The 18,932-nt window shown below is 53.0% G+C and overlaps 1 protein-coding gene across 5 annotated transcripts in view; it reads right to left on the reverse strand.

The window, feature by feature from the left end:
- The window catches only part of PRLHR (prolactin releasing hormone receptor), a 50,790-nt gene extending 33,118 nt beyond the window's left edge, over window positions 1-17,672 (reverse strand). The window contains exons 1-4 of one of the 5 annotated variants that reach the window (XM_046026375.1): window positions 17,606-17,672; window positions 10,779-10,957; window positions 10,420-10,536; window positions 5,420-5,528 (exon numbers count right to left, since the gene is read on the reverse strand). The gene's annotated coding sequence lies outside the window, so the exon portion shown is untranslated. Of the gene's footprint in view, window positions 1-5,419; window positions 5,552-10,419; window positions 10,537-10,778; window positions 10,958-17,300; window positions 17,431-17,605 lie in introns of those variants that run through there. The other 4 variants (XM_046026374.1, XM_046026373.1, XM_046026376.1 and 1 more) reach the window with 4 other exon arrangements.
- Window positions 17,673-18,932: the final 1,260 nt, after the last annotated feature.

Genomic DNA, 18,932 nt, shown 5'->3' on the forward strand with positions numbered 1-18,932 from the left:
TCACAAAACAAACTGAGGGTTGCCAGGGGGAGGGGGATAGGGAGAGGGTAGCTGGGTTATGGACATTGGGGAGGGTATGTGCTATGGTGAGTGCTGTGAAGTGTGTAAGCCTGGTGATTCACAGACCTGTACCCCTGGGGCAAATAATACATTATATGTTAATAAAAATAATTTTTAAAAAATCGATTTAAAACTTTTTTTTAAAGATTTTATTTATATATTTGAAAGAGAGAACACAAGCAGGGAGACGGGTAGAGGGACATGCAGACTCCCCACTGACCCGAGCCAAGGGCAGATGCTTAAAACTGAGCCACCCAGGTAGCCCTAAAGACCTAAACTTAAGATTTGAAATTATAAAACTACTAGAAGAAAACAAAGGGGATAGCTTCTTGATATTGGTGTGGGCACATTTTTTTGGATACGACACCAAAAGAACTGGCAATGAAAGCAAAGATAGATGAACAAGATTGTGGCAACCTATAAAGCTACTATATAGAAAACAATTAAAAAAGCAAAAAGGCAATCTATGGATTGAGAGAAGATATTTGCAAAGCATATATCTGATAATGGTTTAATAGCCAAAATACTCATATAATTCCATAGCAAAAAAAAAAACCCAATTAAAAAATGGGTAAATGATCTCATTAGACATTTTTCAAAAGAGGACATGCAAATGGCCAGTAGGTATATGAAAAGATGCTCTGTATCACTCATCATCAGGGGAATGCAAATCAAAACCACAATGAGATATCACCTCAGACGTGTTAGAATGGCTATTAGCTAAAAGACAAGATAACAAATGTTGTCAAGCATGTGGAGAAAAGGGAACTTTGTGCACTGTTAGTCAGAATTTAATTTGTGTAGTCATTGTGAAAAACAATATAAATTTCCTCCAAAAATTAAAAATAGAACTATTTTGTGATCCAGTATCCCACTTCTCAGTATGCATCCAAAGGAAATGGCTCTCCAAGAGATATCTGCACTCCCAGGTTCATTGTAGCATTATTTACAAAGCCACCAAGATATGGAAACAACCTCTGTCCATCAACAGATGAATAGATAGAGAAAATGAAATTAATCTCAACTGTTCTCACTATAAATAAAGAAAAGGTAACTATGTGAGGTGATGGGTATATTAATTAGCTTGATTGAGGTGATTATTTCACAATGGATACATTTATCAAAGTATCAATTCATATACACTAAATACATACAATTATTAGTCAACCATACTCAATAAAACTGGGGAAAAGAAAGAGAGAGAAGCCCTATGCCTAAGGCAGCCACCTAACTTAATAGTGAGTGCAAACCTTTCACTGCATGACCAATGATTCACTTTATCCAGAACTGGGGAATTTCTTGGGACATGAAACTTTCAGTAATAAAACTGCGATAGCCCTGGGCAGACCAGATCATTTGGTCACTCTGCTTTTGAGAGTGAAAAGGAACCTGATTATTCATTCAATTTATGCTACTTATTCTCCTTTGATTTCTTCTTTGATCAATGGATGGTTTCAAAGTGTGTTGCCTAATTTCCAAAATATTTAGAGGTTTTCTAGATATTTTATTTTTTATTTCAAGTGTAATTCCATTTTGGTTAGAGAACATGATTTATAGGGTTTTAACTTTTTGAAATTTATTGAGACTTGTTTTGTGGTCCAGCATACGATCTATCTTGGAGAATCTTCCATTTGCAGGGAAAAAGAATGTGTGTTTTCCTATTGTTGGGCAGAGGGTCAATGAAAGTCAACCAGTTTAAATAGGGAGATAGTTTTGTTCATATCTTCCATACGCTTTGTCTCCTTGTGCCATCAGTTATGGAGTGGGGCTAATAAAACCTCCTGCTATGATAGATTTATTTCTCCCTTTAGTTCTGTCACTTTTGCCTCTTGTGTTTTGAATCTCTGTTATTGGTAGCATACACTTTTCGGCTTGTTACATTTTCTGATGAATTGGCCTTTTTCATTATTATGAAAGGTCCCTTTGCAATATTTATCTTGAAGTCTAGATTAAATAATTCACAAGCTCCCTCTCATCCTAAAAAAGAAAAAGTTAAGAAAGTGTGTATGTCCCTGCCGCAACCCTGACTCATTTTAAGTCAGAGATATTCTGCGGGGTTATTTTCATTTCCTTTCTTGGCACATGACATATCTCAACACTTAGAACATCCATTTATACAAAAAGAAATGTTTGGTTAGTTTAAACCTTCCCAGATGTGATTCCAAATTGGCTGCGAGAGAAGCAGCTATTTCTGTCAGCTGGGCTGATAATGCCTTTTGTCTTGGGGAAAAAGCAGCAATTTATCAGCTGTCTTAGATTCAGTTCACCGGAGCTGGGGGACAGATGCTAATGTTGCCCTTTGGAAACCTCAGAAACACAGGTGACCTTCTCGTGTGTGTAGCAGCCCCTTTCCTCGTGGCTTGTCTGTCATTTCATCTGCACAGGGATACACTGGGATAGGGTCACAAGGTCCTATAGCATCTAACCAATGACTTATTGAAGCTCATTGTGAAGCTGGAACTTACAGAGGGGCCATGGAGAGGGTAGCGGTGAGTGTCATAAAAAAAAAAAAAAAGAAAGAAAGAAAGAAAGAAGCATCAGGGGGACCTGGGTAGCTCAGTTGTTAAGCGGCTGCCAGCTCAGGTCATGATCCCAGGGTCCTGGGATCGAGCCCCACACATCGGGCTCCCTGCTCAGTGGAGAGCCTGCTTCTCCTTCTCCCTCTGCCTGCCGCTCTGCCTACTTGTACGGGCTCTCTCTCTCTGTCAAATAAACAAATAAAATCTTAAAAAAAAAAAAAAGAAAGGCATCAAAGACATACATGTAGTTCCTACTTTAGAAGACAGGAGAACAGTATTCTGCAAGACTGGAAGAGGGGTGTTGGTTGGTACCATCTGGTCTCAGTCTTGTATCCGCCATGTTCAGCATAGTCATAGGCAGCTAGGAGATGTTTAATTCGTATTTTTGGATGGTTCAATAAATAAATGGATAAAAGTAAAGTCAGAATGTGCTCTCAGAAAAAGTAAAGGAATAAATCAGGAGTCAAAAACCTTGCTCCTTCGGGACCCCTATCAGTAAGGGTTCGGTTGCATACAATAATAACCACTCTAGCTCGTTTGAGCAGAAGTGGCTTTAATTCCAGGAATCAAGTGCTTACCGAGTCATTGGAAGGGATGGAAGAATAAATAACCTCCAGGCTAAGAAGAGATTCCAAGAAAACCTCACAGAACTGGTTCACCAGGGAAAAGGAATTATTACCTTGGCCTGAGAAGAAGCTGCAGACGCAGGAAACGACTGCCGGCTCCGGGTCTACACCACCGGTGGCTGGGGGTCAGGAAGCTGCCCCTAGAACTGCCCGCCCCTGAGCTGCACTGTGCCTGATGGAAACGCTGCAGCAACACAGGCGCGAATCTCCCACTTGACTCGGTTCTGAATTCAGATCCCGAGAAATGCACCTGGTTGAGTGAATCGGATTCATTTCTGCAGCCACACCTGCAGGGAGTTTGGAAAACACTGAGCTGAGCTCCCCAGCCTCTGCCATGGAAGAAGTTATCCCAGAAGGAAACTGAACCAGAAGCTGAATGAGCCAACCTACGTCTCCACGGCGGACGCCAGAAGGGTAACATCAGTATGGCTGGGGTAAGAAATTGGGGGTCCCTGGGGGCCGAGGGTTCACATTCTGAATGTTTCAAGAACATCGTGCTGGCCAGATGAGACAAGACTCAGCCAGATCTGCTTCTCTCTGTGAACTGAAAGTCCGGGCATAAAAGAACAGCGGAGCCTGTAGGGGTTGGGGTGAGGGAGAGAAGCCCAGAAGGGAAGCAGGAAGAACTAGCGGGGAGAAGCCAGGAAGGTAGTCATCGTTAGAGAAGATGAGGCTGGTCAGCAGCCCCTGGGCTTGACCAGAGGAGGCCCCACGGGCGGGAGCAGCCAGGGAGAGCACGGAGGGAAGAGCACAGTGGTGGCATCCGGCAGCATCTGGTAAAGCTGGAAATGCGCACCGGAACGTTTCTGACAGGAGCTGACGCACAAGACAGGTGCGCGCACACGCTCACAGCACTGGGGGAAATCCACCTGAATGTCCAGGAAGAGGGCTGCAGAAAGGGGTCTGTTCAGGCAGTGAATACAGAAGCTAAAATGAGGTTTGTGTATTATCTATGCGCGGAAGGGTCTACAGCAGCCCCGCTGGAGGTCACTTCAAGGGCATGGAGGACAGAAATGGAATGAGGAAGATAGAAAAAACTTTATCCATTGCTAATATTTACTTTAAAAAAAAAAGACAAAACAAAACATAAAGGGGCATCTGGGGGGCTCAGTTGGCTATGTGTCTGATTCTTGATTTCAGCTCAGGTCATGATCTCAGTGTCACGAGATCAAGCCCCACATCAGGCTCTGCAGGGAGTGCAGAGTTTATCTCTATGCTCCTCTCCACTCCTGTTCTCTCTCTCCCTCCCTCCCTCTCTCGCCCTCTAAAAATAAACTTTTTTTTAAAGCAGGTAAGAAAATAGAATAACATGTTAACAATTATTAAGTGGTGACAGTGTGGGTGTTGGTCATATTCTTTTTGTGCTTACTTTTCTGTGGAATTTAATTTCTCACAAAATGGATTTGTGTTTTTGAGAAATGGAGGCGAGTGCTTCGGAAGTGATTTTGCGCGTTTAATGCAACTCAATGCACTTGTGTTGCTCGCTGTCTCACCCCACCTAGCCTGCCTCCTCCGAGGTTTAAGCAAATGGATGGGGCTTCAGGCAGCTCATCTTGCACATGGAGATGAAATTTAAATCATCACAGCTTCTGCTCCTGGCCTTGAGACTCTCCCCGGGGAGGTGCAAGGGCACGGGGGCAGGCTCGGCATCCTGGGGGGAACTAGACAGGCACCACAGAGGGAGGGACAGACACCTCAGTATCCGTGGTCCCCTCCCTGAGCTTTCTTTCCCCTCACCTTGAGAAGTCAGAAGGGAGTGAGAAAAGGATTTGAGAAGATCAGGCCCACCAAGGCAGGGAAGAGGAGAGTCCTCACACCGGCACTTATCTCAGCTTATAAACTCCACGTCAATAAATTCCGCTGTTCTGAGAGACAGCCGTGCTGGCTGAGTGCCTGCGTATACCAAGCTCTGAGGAAGGCACTTAATTATACCGGGAGACCCCCCTCTCCTTTCTCCCAACACACCTGTGGTAACTTAGGGCTCTTTAGTTACAAGTAAGAGAAACTACCCAGAGAAGTTCAGCAAAAAGGAATCTGCTGGAAGGAGATTGGTTAGTTCATGAGAGTGACAAGAATGCTAGAGAAACAGCATCAGAAGAGGACCTGGAATCTGGGCACATCCAGGGGTCTGAGGAAAAGCAGGACTCGCTCTGGAGTCTTGTCGGGGCTCAGCTGCCAGAGGAAGAGCACTGGTCATTCTGAGGCTGCCCTTACCTGAAGGTGCTTTGATTGGGCCGCCGTGGTCACATGATCACTCCGGCAGGGGGAGGGCAGGACACCTGGATCTACGTCCCTCTGGTACTGCACATGGTGGAGATGGGAGCTGCCCGCAAGAAAGTCAAGGAACTGTTACCAAAGGATGGAAAGGAGATATTGAACAGCAGATAAACAACCAGTGTCCCTAGGACACACACCCAACTTTACGGATGAGAAAACTGAGTCCCCCAGGAGTTAAATCATTTTCCCAAAGGCACACACTTAGGGCAGAACTGGGATTCCAGCTCTATTCCTTGTGTTCCAAGGTCCAGGTGCTTCCCACGCACTACTCCCAGGTCTCCACAGTACACACACCAGCCAACGGAACAGACCTCGCCCCAGAAGCGAGGCCCTGCCTGAGATTTCCCTCCAGACACTGGTCTCTGAAAGCTATGGCTTCTCAGAATTTCCGTGCATTCTCACCCCAGATGGAAATTAAGGCCTTGGCCAAGCTCAGGACTTATTGCCATGGTGGGGGATGCTACCAGAATAATTGTCTTATTATAGCAGACTCAGAGACATAATTTCTCAAACCGTCTGGCTAGAGTACGTGCCTGGGAAGGACAAATTAAGATGCCCTTGGAGACACTAATCAAATAATAAATGGCAGACACACTCCTGAGATTGCTGGTTCATGGAGAAGTAGCCTCGGAAGCTGTTAAGGACTCGAAGCCCGAGACAGCCCAGCCTGTGCACCTGCGGCCGCAGCCTCCCCTCTCTGCGTGACAAGGCAGTGTCATCGCAGCGGGGTGGCGGGGGGGGGGGGGCAGGAGGGACTTGGGTTCCAAATGGGAAGGAGCTCATTTCTCTCTTGAGGAACCCAGTTGATAACACTTGGGATAAAACATTTTAGATACAATCTCCCAGGAACCTTGTCACCATGATAATGACCAATATTTGGGGCGTATTTTGCGCCTAGAGAGGCTGGGAACAAACAGGGAGGGCACTCAACGTGTAGAAACATCTTAGCTCCTAGAGCTGCTTTCCGAACACGAAGCAGGCAGCTTGCTGCTGGCCTGATTGTGTCCCAGACGCAGAGGTGGTCTCGGATGTCACTGAGGGATAACCCCAGGTGCTTGGCTCCGAGTTAAGGGTGTCACCTGTGTGCCTGTGTGCGTGTGGGCATGCACGCCTGTGTGTGCCTCCTACCACGCACAGAACAGCCCCGAACAAGAAAGATTCACCCAACCCCACAGACATCAGGGTTCCTCGGTCTCAGCACCACTGATATTCGGGCCCAGTTAGTTCTTGGTTGTGGGAGCTGTCCCACACAAGGGAGGACTCGGGCCTCTGCCCTCTAGATACTGGGAGCACCCTCAGCACCCTCTGTCTTCAGCTCCTTTGTCCTTTCTGAGCCTGATTACCCCCTTCCCCCAAGCATCTGAGCAGCAACTCTGACAGCTGAGGTCAGGAGCTGCTGGGCGGCGGCCAGTCTGGGCTGTTTGGGTTTGGTTTGCTAGTGTTTTAAAGGCTCTAATCAGCTACCTACCAGCAGACAAGTCAAATTTCCATCTCGTGCTGATAATTCAGTAAGTCCAGAAAACAGCTGATTTCCCTGGCTGGAGCAGGGGGTGGGGGCCTGCAGACTCCCGGTGCCCTGTCGCCCATGGCAACCTCCCTCCCCAGCCCAGCCCAGCCCACCCCCACGGAGGGGACCAGCCCAGCCTTCAGACGCGTGTGTTTGTGCTGCACCTGAAGCGTAGTGGGGTGGAGGGGAGGGACGACCTCTGTCGACACCCCTCCCGACCACAGGTGAGCCTGGCGGTCGGGGTCCCCCACGGTTCCCAGCTCTCCTTTCTCACAAGACGACCTCTCATTTCAGGGTCCCCGACTATTTACAAGGCTCTCTCCCAGCCTCATGGTCGTCGGCATCTTCATGACCCTTCTGGAAGGTGGGAGGTAGAGACACAACCTCTCCAGGAGTTCAGGAGGGGAAACTGAGGACCTCAAAGAATTCACGTCACTCCCCCACCCAAGCGACCCAGCATGCAAGCAGAGCAGCTGTTTGGAGCCTGTTAGGTCTGGCTCCGGAGTTTCCTCCTTGTTACAGTCTGGACATCTGCACCCGCCCCCCAGAAGTCATGGTACGGTCAGGGTGGCTGGATTTGGAGATCGGGTCTCTAAAGAAGTAATTAAGATTGAATGAGGCTATGGGCTGCTGCTCTGATGGGATTGGCGTCCTGTGTAAGAGAGGACAAAGCAGAAGACAGCCCCTCACAAGCCAGGAAGAGAGGCTGCAAAGGGACCACCCTGGACGGCACCTTGATCTTGGCCTCCGGGCCTCCGGGCCTCCAGAACTGTGGGAAAGCAAATGGGGAAGCCGCCCGGCCCGCGGCATTCTGTCATGGCAGCCGGAGCAGCCTGAGACAATACTCCACACACCATCTTATCAACTGCCTTTTTCACATGATCGGGTGTAGTGGCATCTTTTAGAGTCCTTCCCGGGAGGCCTGCCTCCTCGTTTCTAATGCCTCTGTTCAGCGTATACTAAATGTTTCTGAAATGGAGTCTTCCCGTGTGTCAAGGCCATGCCTCCCGTCTCGGGGCAGGGACTCCTGAGAGCTGTCGCCTGAGCCTCCAGCCCGGCGGAGCCAGGCCGCACGCAGAGCCCCCGCTGCAGAGCCCACATCCCCGTGGAGTTTGGGCTCTGGGGTGAGACGGGAAGGCACCTGCCACACTGCCCCACCCCCACACCAAGAAGCCGTGCTGCTATAAGCCGCCCCCCTAACGGTCTCCCCCACCCCAAAGCTGGAGCATGCTGGAGGCCCTGCAGCAGGAACTTATGGGGCAGAGGTTGGTGAATTCTCAGAGTGATTAGGGATAATGGCTCTGAGTCACACGGGAGGTCTGGCTGTTTTTCAGCTCGATTTTTCAAATTATGGCTGGGAAAGTGTGCCCCCCACCATCCCCCAGGCCGGCTGCTTGAAGCGCCACGCCTCCCCCTCCCCACACCCACCACAGCTGCCTTTGCCCAGCACAGGCCTCTCAGAAATAGAAAAATCCCACTTCGATGAGCAGGCACGAGAGGCCCAGCTCCCCTCACCAGGGCTGTGGACAAAAATGGGCAGGATGCTGAGGTGGGACGGCTAAGCCCCCAGCCCACGTGCTTTTAAAGCCTGGGTGCCTGCCCTTGGCTTGGGTCCTAAAGCCTCCAGAGTGGGGAACCCAAGACAGGAGGGCGTGGCCAGCCTAGAAAACCTTGCGGGGGGGGGGGGGGGCCTGCCCCCCTCCAGCTGATTCCTTCCGTCCTTGTCCCTGTCCTCCTCCTAGCCAAGACAGCAGCCCCAACCCCGCCCCTCCCCGGGGCTGCCTCTAGGTGCCCCCTCCCTCCCCACTCCCCAGATGGCATCATGACCGAGAACCACTCAATGCGCAGCTATTACGTGCCAGGCAGCATCCTGAACCTTTCACACAGACGATCTCAGGTAACGCTCCATCTGTCTGTGTGTGACAGGTCCTAATACTGTGCCCCTGCACAGACCAGGAGCAGAGATGCTGACAGCTTGAGGGAACTGCCCAGTTAGGGAGTAGAGGCGACGGCAGAGGGCTGCGGCTGGCTTTGAACCCTGCGCCTGCTCTCAAGCATGATGCAGTAAGGGCCGGACAGGTGGGCAAAGTGCAGAAGGTCCCAAGCTAGGGGCATGGGCATCTCACTGGGGTGGGAATGAGCAGCCCCTCCATTAGAGGCCACTCTGATGGCACCCACATCGGATGCTTTCCTCCGGTCAGTGGTCACGGGAGGGAGGAGCCGCAGTCCTCGTCAGCTCTCAGAGGACACAGGGCATGCGGCAGACTTGCCTGGTGTGGCTTTTTACACACCGGCTGGAGGCCTGGCGCCCAGAGGGAGCAAACGCCAGAGAAGTTCCAGCCTCCTGCAGCCGTAGTGACGTCATGCCTGGACCTGACCCCTCCCCCGCAGGAGGATGGGGATCCCAATCTCCAGGAAACTTCCAACCCCGTGGGTCAGAGCTCAGCCATGGGGGTACTGGTCCAGCCCCATGCCCCAGCAGCGGCTCCATCCCCAAAACCCCAACAGAAGGTTGCCGGTCATTTCCATTCCATTTTTAGCTTTTGACATCAGCTCTGTCCAGCCTGTTCCTCACTCTGCCATCCACCGGAGACCAGGGGAGGGGAAGGGATGGCCAGATGTGAGGGACAGCTGGAAACACTAGTCCAGCCCCAACCCTTCACCCCAAACAAGGCTCAGACCTGCCTCCCTCCAATCCAGGCTGACCTCTGGGGCTCAGTTGCTTCATCTCCGCAAGGGACCTGAAAGTTACTGACCAGCCCAAGGCAGAAACCCGGAGCCCATGAACTCCTAACAGTGTGTCCTGCTCCCCAACAAGCGTTTGGGTGTTCAGAACAGCTGGAGGATATTTAAGGAACAAGGCAGCAAAAGAAGGCAGGCACAGGCACCTCTGTTCTCTGGCCTCCGAATGCCTCAATGGGGCTTAAGAAATGACCTTTGACCCTTCCTTGACACTGCCATGGAGGAGACAGGGCAGGGGAAGATGGTCATGGGAGTGGGAGAGTGAGGGTGCTGGGTCCCAACCTCCCAGCTCACGCCCCCAGTCTGCGTTTCTTCTGGGCAGTCTGTCTGTGACCCAGGGATCCCGCCACCAGGAGAGTGCATCAGGGATTGCTTGGGGGTGCACCAGCCACCTGGTGCATTGGGGGGCTGCTTAGCCATGGGCTGGACTCTGCTGGTGAGTCGGCAATGTAGGGCCTGCTGCATCTCTCTGGTCTAATGGCCTGGCTGTGCTACCTTAGGCAAGTTGCTTACCTTCTCTGAGCCTCATACTTCTCTGGCTGTCAACTACAGCGTTTGAATAAGAACATCTGTTTTCAAACACATTTAGCAGTAGATTCTCCAAAAGTAAGAGAAGTGAAGGCAGAGCCTAAAAACTTTCGGGGCAGGGGTTGCTCTGGGACAGTCAGGGGCTCACCCAAAGACCTACCTGTGTGGTTTCTCTCCCCAGGGTTGGCCAAAAGACTTCTTTGTGGACACCATAAGCAGCCCATTCCCCGAGAATCATCTTGCCAAATATCGAGTCATGCAAATGAATCGAAAATACCTTACATGGAAAATTAGCATAAATGTTAAAATTCTCTAAGGAAGTGCTGGTAATTGGCTTTCGGCTGATGAAATCTCCTAAGCAAAAATGAACTGCCCTTTAATAAGCTACCAAAGAGTGCCGTCACCGAATCAAACAGGAAAGCTGCTGATGCAGACACATGGGGTCGTTGCTAAGTGATGGGTGACTTTTCTTAAATCAGATACTGGGGTGCAACTTCACAGTCCTGAGCCAGGACCCACCTCTGAAACAGCATCTCCAGGCTATCCCAGCCTCTCTTCAAGGGTGAGACGCGCTGCTTTCCTGCAGTGGTTTCCAGCCGTGGCTGCATGGCAGGATGGTGAAGTCACTCTCCCGCAAACACACTGCACCCCCACTCCATCGCAGCACTGTCCACGGTAGCCACGGACACGAGAAAGACCTAAGAATCCATCATGGATCCACAGATAAGAAAATGGGGTAGATACAGATATCCATAAGAAAGGAGGGAATCTTGCCGTTTGCCAGGACGGGTGGACCTTGAGGGGATTATGCTAAGTAAAATAGTCGGAGAATCCAAATACTGTACGACACTTAGATATGGAATCCAGAAAAGCTGAGTTCGTAGGGCACGAAGGAGATGGTGGTCCAGGGCTCCAAGCTTCCAGCTGGAAGGGTCTGGGGATCTAGCGTGCGGCCTGGTGACGGCGGCTAACCATTCTGGATTGTGCTCTTGTGAGCGGCTGTGAGAGCAGATCTTAAATGTTCTCGCCGCCCCAACAAAAACAGTAACTGGGGCGGCGCCTGCGTGAACTCATGTTATGGTGGTCACTGCTTTGCGATCTACGCGTGCATCAGTCACACCGCACACCCTAAACTTACACGGGGCTATATGTCAGTTGTTATATCTCAGTAAAGCAGGGATGGGACAAGAATCATCTGAGGCCATTTCCAAAACACTCAGTGTCCAGCTGCTGGTGCTGGAGGTCTGAGTTCCCAGGCTGGGGTGAGGCCCGGGCTCCCGGTTTCTGAGCTCTGCAGAGACCACACCGGAGCCTCCCCAGGCTGTCTGGGGCCCGCATCCCTCCGTGTCCTCCTCCCTTCTGTTCCCTGGAGGGTCTGGGAGCTCCGGGGGTCGCAGGCCTTCTCATCAGGGCCCTGATCTCTGTATTTGAGACTGACAGTCAGTCATACTGAATCATCAGCCAGAGAGATGCAGCCCTTTGCAAACGACAGAGTAGTAACGTCGCTGTCCACCTTGCTTTCCACGGAGCTATTTACCGGGCAGAGAACAGCCCAAGAAGCAAGCCCTGTTGCAGACGGTATGTTCATGGTACCCAGCCCGGAGCTGGACCAGCCGCAGGGGGAACAGAGGCTGGGCCAGCCCTCACTGACCACCCAACTCTCACGTCCACAAGCAGCTCTGGAGAGGAGGGCGCGGTAGGAACATGGATCAGAGCTGCCAGGGCAAGAGGGAGACGCTGCGCTGGGGAGGGGGTTGAATGGGGTCAGCAGAGACAGCTGAAGCCATGAACTCCAGTGGAACTCAAAGCCAACATTCTGAAGACCCACCACGAGCTACACTTCTCAAGCTCTAGGGCCCAAGAATCAACCTGGGAGGCTTCTCAGAACACAGGTGGCTGGCCCCTCCCCCGAGTTTCTGTTGTTCTAGGCTGAGGCCCAAGAATTGACCATTCTAACACCTTGTGAGGTGATGCCGATTCTGCTGGTCCCCGGGCCACTTTGAGAGCCACTGCCTTTGAGAATATACGCTGAAGCCGCCTGTCAACCACAGAGAGTTTTGCACGGTGGTTCGTGGAGCCGACTCCGGAGGGAACGAGTCCTGAGTCTGAAGCCCAGACTGCCGCATCCTAGCTGTGTGACCTGAGGTAAGTTATTGAACCTCTCTGTTTCCATTTCCCTTTGTGCCTACCTGCTAACTGGGGCCAAGGACAGCAGCTATGCCTTTGGGGTTTTAGGGAAGAATAAATAAGAAAATATCCACCAGGCGCCAGGGGCACTGGGACTCCTCTTGGCTCATTAACTGAGCTGGGGTCAGGACGAACCTGGAAAATTGTGTCTGTACCTCCTGTGGGCCTGGCCCTTGCCGAGGTTCAAGTGCACTTTACTAAATTACCTCTTTTAATCTTCAAACACTTCAAAGCAGATGCTACTGATACACTGCCCCACCCCCAAACCCATTTCACAGGTTAGGAAGCCTGCTCAGAGAGGTCAAGCAGCATGTTCAAGGCTACACAGCTAGGAAGGGGCGGGGCCTAGATTTGAACCCCGACTACCAACTCCACCGCCCTCCCAACATTCTACTCAAAGTCACTGCTGTGTGACTGCAGCCCGCTCGGCCTTCGTGGCTGCAAACAACCTGAGTCCAGGAGGGTCCTGAAGCACTGAGAATGGTTCAGCGTCCTGGAGCAGGGCCCGCCGGCTATACCCAAATCAATGCTTCCAGACCCGCGGCGTCCAGTACAGGAGCCGCCAGCCCCCTTTGGCTACTGACCTTTAAGTTGAAACGCACTAAAAGTAAACAAAACCTAAAATTCAATTCTTCAGTCGCACTAATCACATTTCTAGAGCTCAAGAGGCACCCCTGGCCGGGGCTGCCTTACGGGAGGGCACAGCTCTGGAACGTTCCCATCGTCCCATAAAGTTCTGTGGGACGGCACGGCTCTAGAGCTTCGCTCGAACTGTTCTCCGCACTATCCTGCATTTTAATTTTTTTTCCAAATAAGGAGGAGAAAAAGAGGGCTTCGGTCCATCATCAGGAAGAAAGTGACGCTAATTCGATGAAGGACACATAAACAGAAAGGGCCCCTGACCACGTAAGGAGATGCTCAGACCAGTCAGTATTAGGAACCACAAATCACACTAGACTGAGATACACCGTCAGCCTGTCTGACTGAGAATAAGCCAGAAAGCTAGCAGCGCCCCGCAGTGGGGCTGTGGACAGACAGGATAGGCCAGCAGGGAGCTAAGCTGACTGTTACCACTTCTGAGCAGGGTGAGCTGCTGCAAGCAAGCCAACATCCTGTGTTATTCAGCGATCCCCCCTCTGGACATTAATCCTAAAGATGAACTTGGTCATGGTCGGGACAGCAGACGTGTAGGACTTCCACGGCTGCCTGGTTGTATCAGGCAAAGCGAGGAGGCCCCCAAATGCTCATGGATAAGGGACCAGCCAAGCACATCAGTGTGGAGGGATGCCACGCTGCCACCGAGAGAAAAGGAGAGAGGGCGTGGCCTCCGACTGCAGGGGAGAAGTGTCCCAGCAAGAGGAAGGCGCGTGTAGGGAGGGGAATGAATTAAAATATACAAATGTATTTGCTTATTCACCTGTTTTCAATATAGAAGAATACACAAAGCTGATTAATGTGGTTGGTTATCAGTGGACAAAGGAAAGGTGAGGGGATCTGGGGCACAACATTTTTAGAAAGAGAGAGGGAGGGAGAAAGCAGGGTGAAGACAGCCCTTGCAGGTGCCCAGCACCGATGGGCACAAGGAGAGGCACTGAGACCTGGGTAGCGGGTGCTGGGACTTGGGATCCTCCTGACAATCCTGGGAGGTGGGCGTCTCCTGCCTGGCCTCCATCCCCCCACCCTACCACCAACCTCATGGCTCCAGGCACACGCTGAGCCTCAGCAGCCAAGCCACTGGCCTCACAGCCACCAAAAGATGGCACACCCGGCTGCCCTCGCGCCCCAAACCCTCCATCATTTCCCACCCAGGCAGCCTCCAGACCAGCACCGTCCCAGGGACCTTCCTGCAAGATGGAAGCCACCAGGCCGTACAGCGCTATTGACTGCTTGGAAGGGGGCTGGTGCACTGGAGCAGGGAATGCTTCATTCCGTTGTATAAAATAGCACACGCGCCAAGTAGCTACCGTAGTGCACGTGACTGCTCTCACGCATCCGGTTCTTGGGTCTGTCATCGCCTCTCTGGCATGGCAGCTAAGAACCATGAAGCCAAATTTTAACTGTGCTCAACATGGTGTGCTGTGTCCGGAGGGGTAGACGTGTGCGAGGCATTCAGGCTGAACTCCCGAAAAGATGGTCAAGTTAAAGAAAGGAGAATGGGAGAGGGAGAGAGGAAGGAGAGAAGGAGAGAGGGAAGCCGGGAAGGAGGGAAGAAAAAAGGCGGGGGAGGGTGGGAGGGAAGAAGGGGCGTGAGTCCACAGGACGGTGGGCTCCAGGAAGCCTTGTGTCCCGGCAGGGCCTTGCAGACAAGTTGCTGCTGTGGGTCCTCACACCTGCGCCAAGTAGTAAGTCTGTCCTGGGGAGAGCTGAGCAAGCGCCAGTCGAAGACAATGAGAAAGCGCCCAAGCACTGCCTGGAAAGGCAGACTCCCCACCAGGACAAGCGAGAAGCCGGCCATGCTCCTTTGCAGGACCCGGACCTGCCCCTGCTGGTTTTCCTCCCCGGAGGCCGGGCTCAGAGGGCAAGTGTGGAGGAGGCCGAGGGCCGTTAGCTCTTCCCTTGACATTTCCCCATCTGAGCCCGACAGGAGGCTTCTGAAGACCACACCTCTGCCGCATGCCAGAAGCCGAAGCGGGGGCATTTGCCTCTGTGTGCTGGGTGCGTGATACTGACCAAGGGACACCGACCGCCTCCCTGGGGGCCGGGGGTCAGAGGGGCGGGATGGGAATGACGCTGGGGTCCCAGACACGTGCTCAGCAGCTTTAGGCTCTCCCTGATTTCAAGGACAGCACCCGCACGAAACAGACACTCAACAAAGAGTTGAAGGGACCACTCCCGTGGCGGGCGTGGGCTCTGGAGCCGAGCGCCTGGGTCTGCACTGTGCCGGCGGGCTGTGCCACCCCGCACCAGCGCCCACCCTCGCTGAGCCTCCCTCTCTGCTCCCGGGAGGCAGAAACAGATCAGGCAGTGCCCAGGAAAGGGGGGCTGCTAGGGTGAGGGTGAGAAACCCAGCTGAGCCCGAAGACTGCTCTCGGTCTGACGGGCCGCTGGCCTCAGTCCGGTGTCACTGCTCATGCCGGGTCAGCACTGTGTCTGCCGTGAGAATTCTGAGCAGCTGGTAGGGTGCTACCCAGCTCCACTCGCACAGGGAGGGTAGAGGGTAGCTCGGGGAGACCCTCCACAAAATACCCTGACTCCCAGCTAGAGCCCCCCCCCCCCGCCCCCCGAGTGCCACAGGCCGCCGAGAAAGCTCTGGGCACGACGCATCCTGGACTGGTGCTCCACGGACAAGCTCCGTGTGTCCTCCGATGTCCGAACCACGGCTGTCTGCACTCATGGCCCCTGGTGACGGGCCCATTGGCCCAGAACTGGGGGCCTAAGAGTTCACACGAGACCTGCCTGATTTCCCCACAGAGCCTGGCCTCATACCAAGAGGCCAGCGGAGCCCCTTGAATGACATCCCTCCTCACGCCACCCCTGCTCTCCCCACCCCAAACTCAGAGACTGTGAAACGCAAGGATAAGAGGAGAGATCCCTCCACGCTCCCTCTCCCTCCCCTGGATAATGAATGGAAGTAGGCCTCGTTGCCAGAGTAACCACTCAAAATCCATTTATTTGAGGAAATCAAGAATCCTGTTTATGCTCATTCATCTATATTAATAAAGCCCTTGACTGCAGAGGGCTCTGGGAGACTCCGTTCCAAAGCACCTCCCACCCCTGTCCCATCCTATCCCCAGCTAACGGGGCTATCACACCACCGTGAGTGAGCCTGCAGACAACAGGCTCCCCCGGGGGAGGAGGGCTGAGCAGCCCCCCGAACGGGGTCTGTGCACGCTGAGCTGCAGCGGGGTTCACGGGGCAGGGGAGGAGGGAGCCGGGGCCAAACCCCTGTCTGGGGAGGCTGAGAACACTCCGGGAGAAAAGCACTGTCAAGTGCAGAAAACAGGACACAGGTACCCTACCTCCTGGGCCCCCGATGGAGCGTTCCGCTCCTCCTAGCTGTTGCCAAGGGCTCTGTTATGAGAACCCTATAGCAGGGGGACGGGGACCGCCCTGTGTCCCCGTCAGCTCCCCATCCCGGGTCCTGGCACCAGAGTGGGTGTTCCGCATGGTGACAGGTGAATGAAAGGTCAGCCACACTGGGATTCTAATTTTAGCCCTGATGAGAAAAGTTGAAGGGTGACTAAGAATTAGCCTTCAATTAGACCACTTGGAAATTCAAACTTTAGACCAGATCAAGCCTGCATCCCCTTCCCACACGTGGTGGGACCCACGTGCCCTCGAGACACCTGGAGCACGCGGCTGAAATGCAGGTGTCCGGGCCCTGCTCCAGACCTACAGAATCAGAATGGTAGCGGGGTCGCGGAGGTGAGGGGGTTACAAGCCTCCTAGGTACCAGCTGTGCACACCATAGCTCAGGAACCCCCTCTTCTTGCCAGCGAGAAGACAGAGGAGCTGCCAGTCGGCCAAGGCCCCCTTGCAAAGTCATGCCGGGAGAAGGCGTACGACCCAGCTCTGATGCATGCCACGTTCGCGGAGGTGGGGGGCAGAGACGTGACGCCAGACCTCAGTTGGTTGGGGGGCAGGTCGACATAAGGCTCTGAGCTTTGGCAGCAAGATGGGTCTCAGCTGCACATAAGCGGACGGGAATCCGGCAGCCCTTTTAGCCTGCGGAGTAGATGCCAGCCCGGCAGGGAGGCTCAGCTCAGTGGGACGTTCGGGAAGAAGCTCTGCTACTGGTATGGGGTCCACTGCCAGCCAGCGGGGACGACAGTGCAGGAAACAGTTCAGGTGCGGCTCTGAATCGGTCCGGCCATCTCGGCTCTGCCCACCCGCCGGCTGTGCGACCCTGGGTACCTGCTTCTCTGAGCCTCTGCTCCTCATCTGGAAATGGGGGATAGGGCGAGTTCTTCCTTCCTGGGGTAGCTGTGGGGGGAGCCTGAGATGGCTCAGGCTGCTCGGTTGTGTCCGCCTCTCAGGTCCTTTCTGGTGCCCTGCCGCCCACGTTCATCCCTCCCTCTTTCTGTGCAGACAAAGGGGAGGAGGGCAGAACAGGAGCTCGCAGACCGAAGGTTCGGAGCCCTTCCATCGCCTCCTTCCCAGCTCCCAGCCCCACCAGCCTCCACGCTGCCAGCCCACAGTGCAGTTAAGAGCTAACTCACCCTCTGTTCCATTAATCACATCTTTAACTGCCCATCAGGGCCAATTAGGCTCCAATTAGACTCGGAGGGTGGCCATGAGGAGTTAAAAGCATTTCAGCTGCAGTGAGCCAGCCCGAGCAGCCTTTTGGGAGCAAGTGATTGGTTCCTGTGCAGTGTCCTGGAAAGCCAAGGTGGCTCAGAGCCCCATTCCCACTCCGGGGTCCTCAGGGTGGCCCAGGACCAGGGGTACAGCCTCTGGGGACACAGCCACGGTGGACCACACCTCTATGCCCTGGCAGGTGAGGGACTTCAGATGGCCACTGAAATTTCTCTGGAGCCCACTTACCCCTCTGTAAAATGGGATGGAGAATGCTAGTAGCCTCCTCCTGGGACTCCTCTGGGACTTAAATGCCATCGTGTATACATGGTGCCGAGCTCACACCTGGCAGCAGACACATGCAACAATCGAAAGCGACTGTTTTTTTCCCAAGGACTTTCATTCCGAGCCCGCAGCCTAGGTATGGATCTAATAAGATGTGTAGACACACCGACTACCATGGAGACCGCCTAATCTAATCCGTGGGGGCTGCTCAGTGGCTGTTTATTGAGTTAAAGGGAAACAGGCACCTAATTTTAGCCCGAAGAAGAGAAAGTTAAAAAAGCAACTTGGAGGGGCGCCTGGGTGGCTCAGTGGGTTAAGCCTCTGCCTTCAGCTCAGGTCATGATCTCAGGGTCCTGGGATCAAGTTCCGCATCAGGCTCTCTGCTCAGCAGGGAGCCTGCTTCCCCCCTCTCTCTGCCTGCTTCTCTGCCTACTTGTGATCTCTGTTTGTCAAATAAATAAAATCTTAAAAAAAAAAAAAAAAAGCAACTTGGATAGTGGACTTTGGCCAGGCAGTATCATTGTACCCGCTGTCGTTCTCTGGCATGTGATAATGACTTTTTATTTTTTTAAATTTTTAAAAAGATTTTATTTATTTGACAGACAGAGATCACAACTAGGCAGAGAGGCAGGCGGGGAGTGGGGGGAGGGAGCAGGCCCCTCGCTGAGCAGAGAGCCTGATGCGGGGCTCTATCCCAGGACCCGGGGATCATGACCTGAGCCAAAGACAGAGGCTTTAACTCACTGAGCCACCCAGGCGCCCCTGATAATGACTTTTAAAGGAAAGAAATGGATCGGAGCCGCCCTGGTTTTCCCGGGATGACCCATCCCCACCTGCTAGAGCCCACGGTGTCCCCACAAGGTGCCCATGGCCCGCCCCTCCCTTCAGGCTCCCGCTCTCCGGGGCCCTGCACTCTCTAAGCCCCTGGACCTGGACCTCCCTGACAGCTCCCACTGCAGCCACAGA

This window comes from Meles meles, chromosome 13 (assembly GCF_922984935.1).
Source record: "Meles meles chromosome 13, mMelMel3.1 paternal haplotype, whole genome shotgun sequence".
Lineage (NCBI taxonomy): Eukaryota > Metazoa > Chordata > Mammalia > Carnivora > Mustelidae > Meles > Meles meles.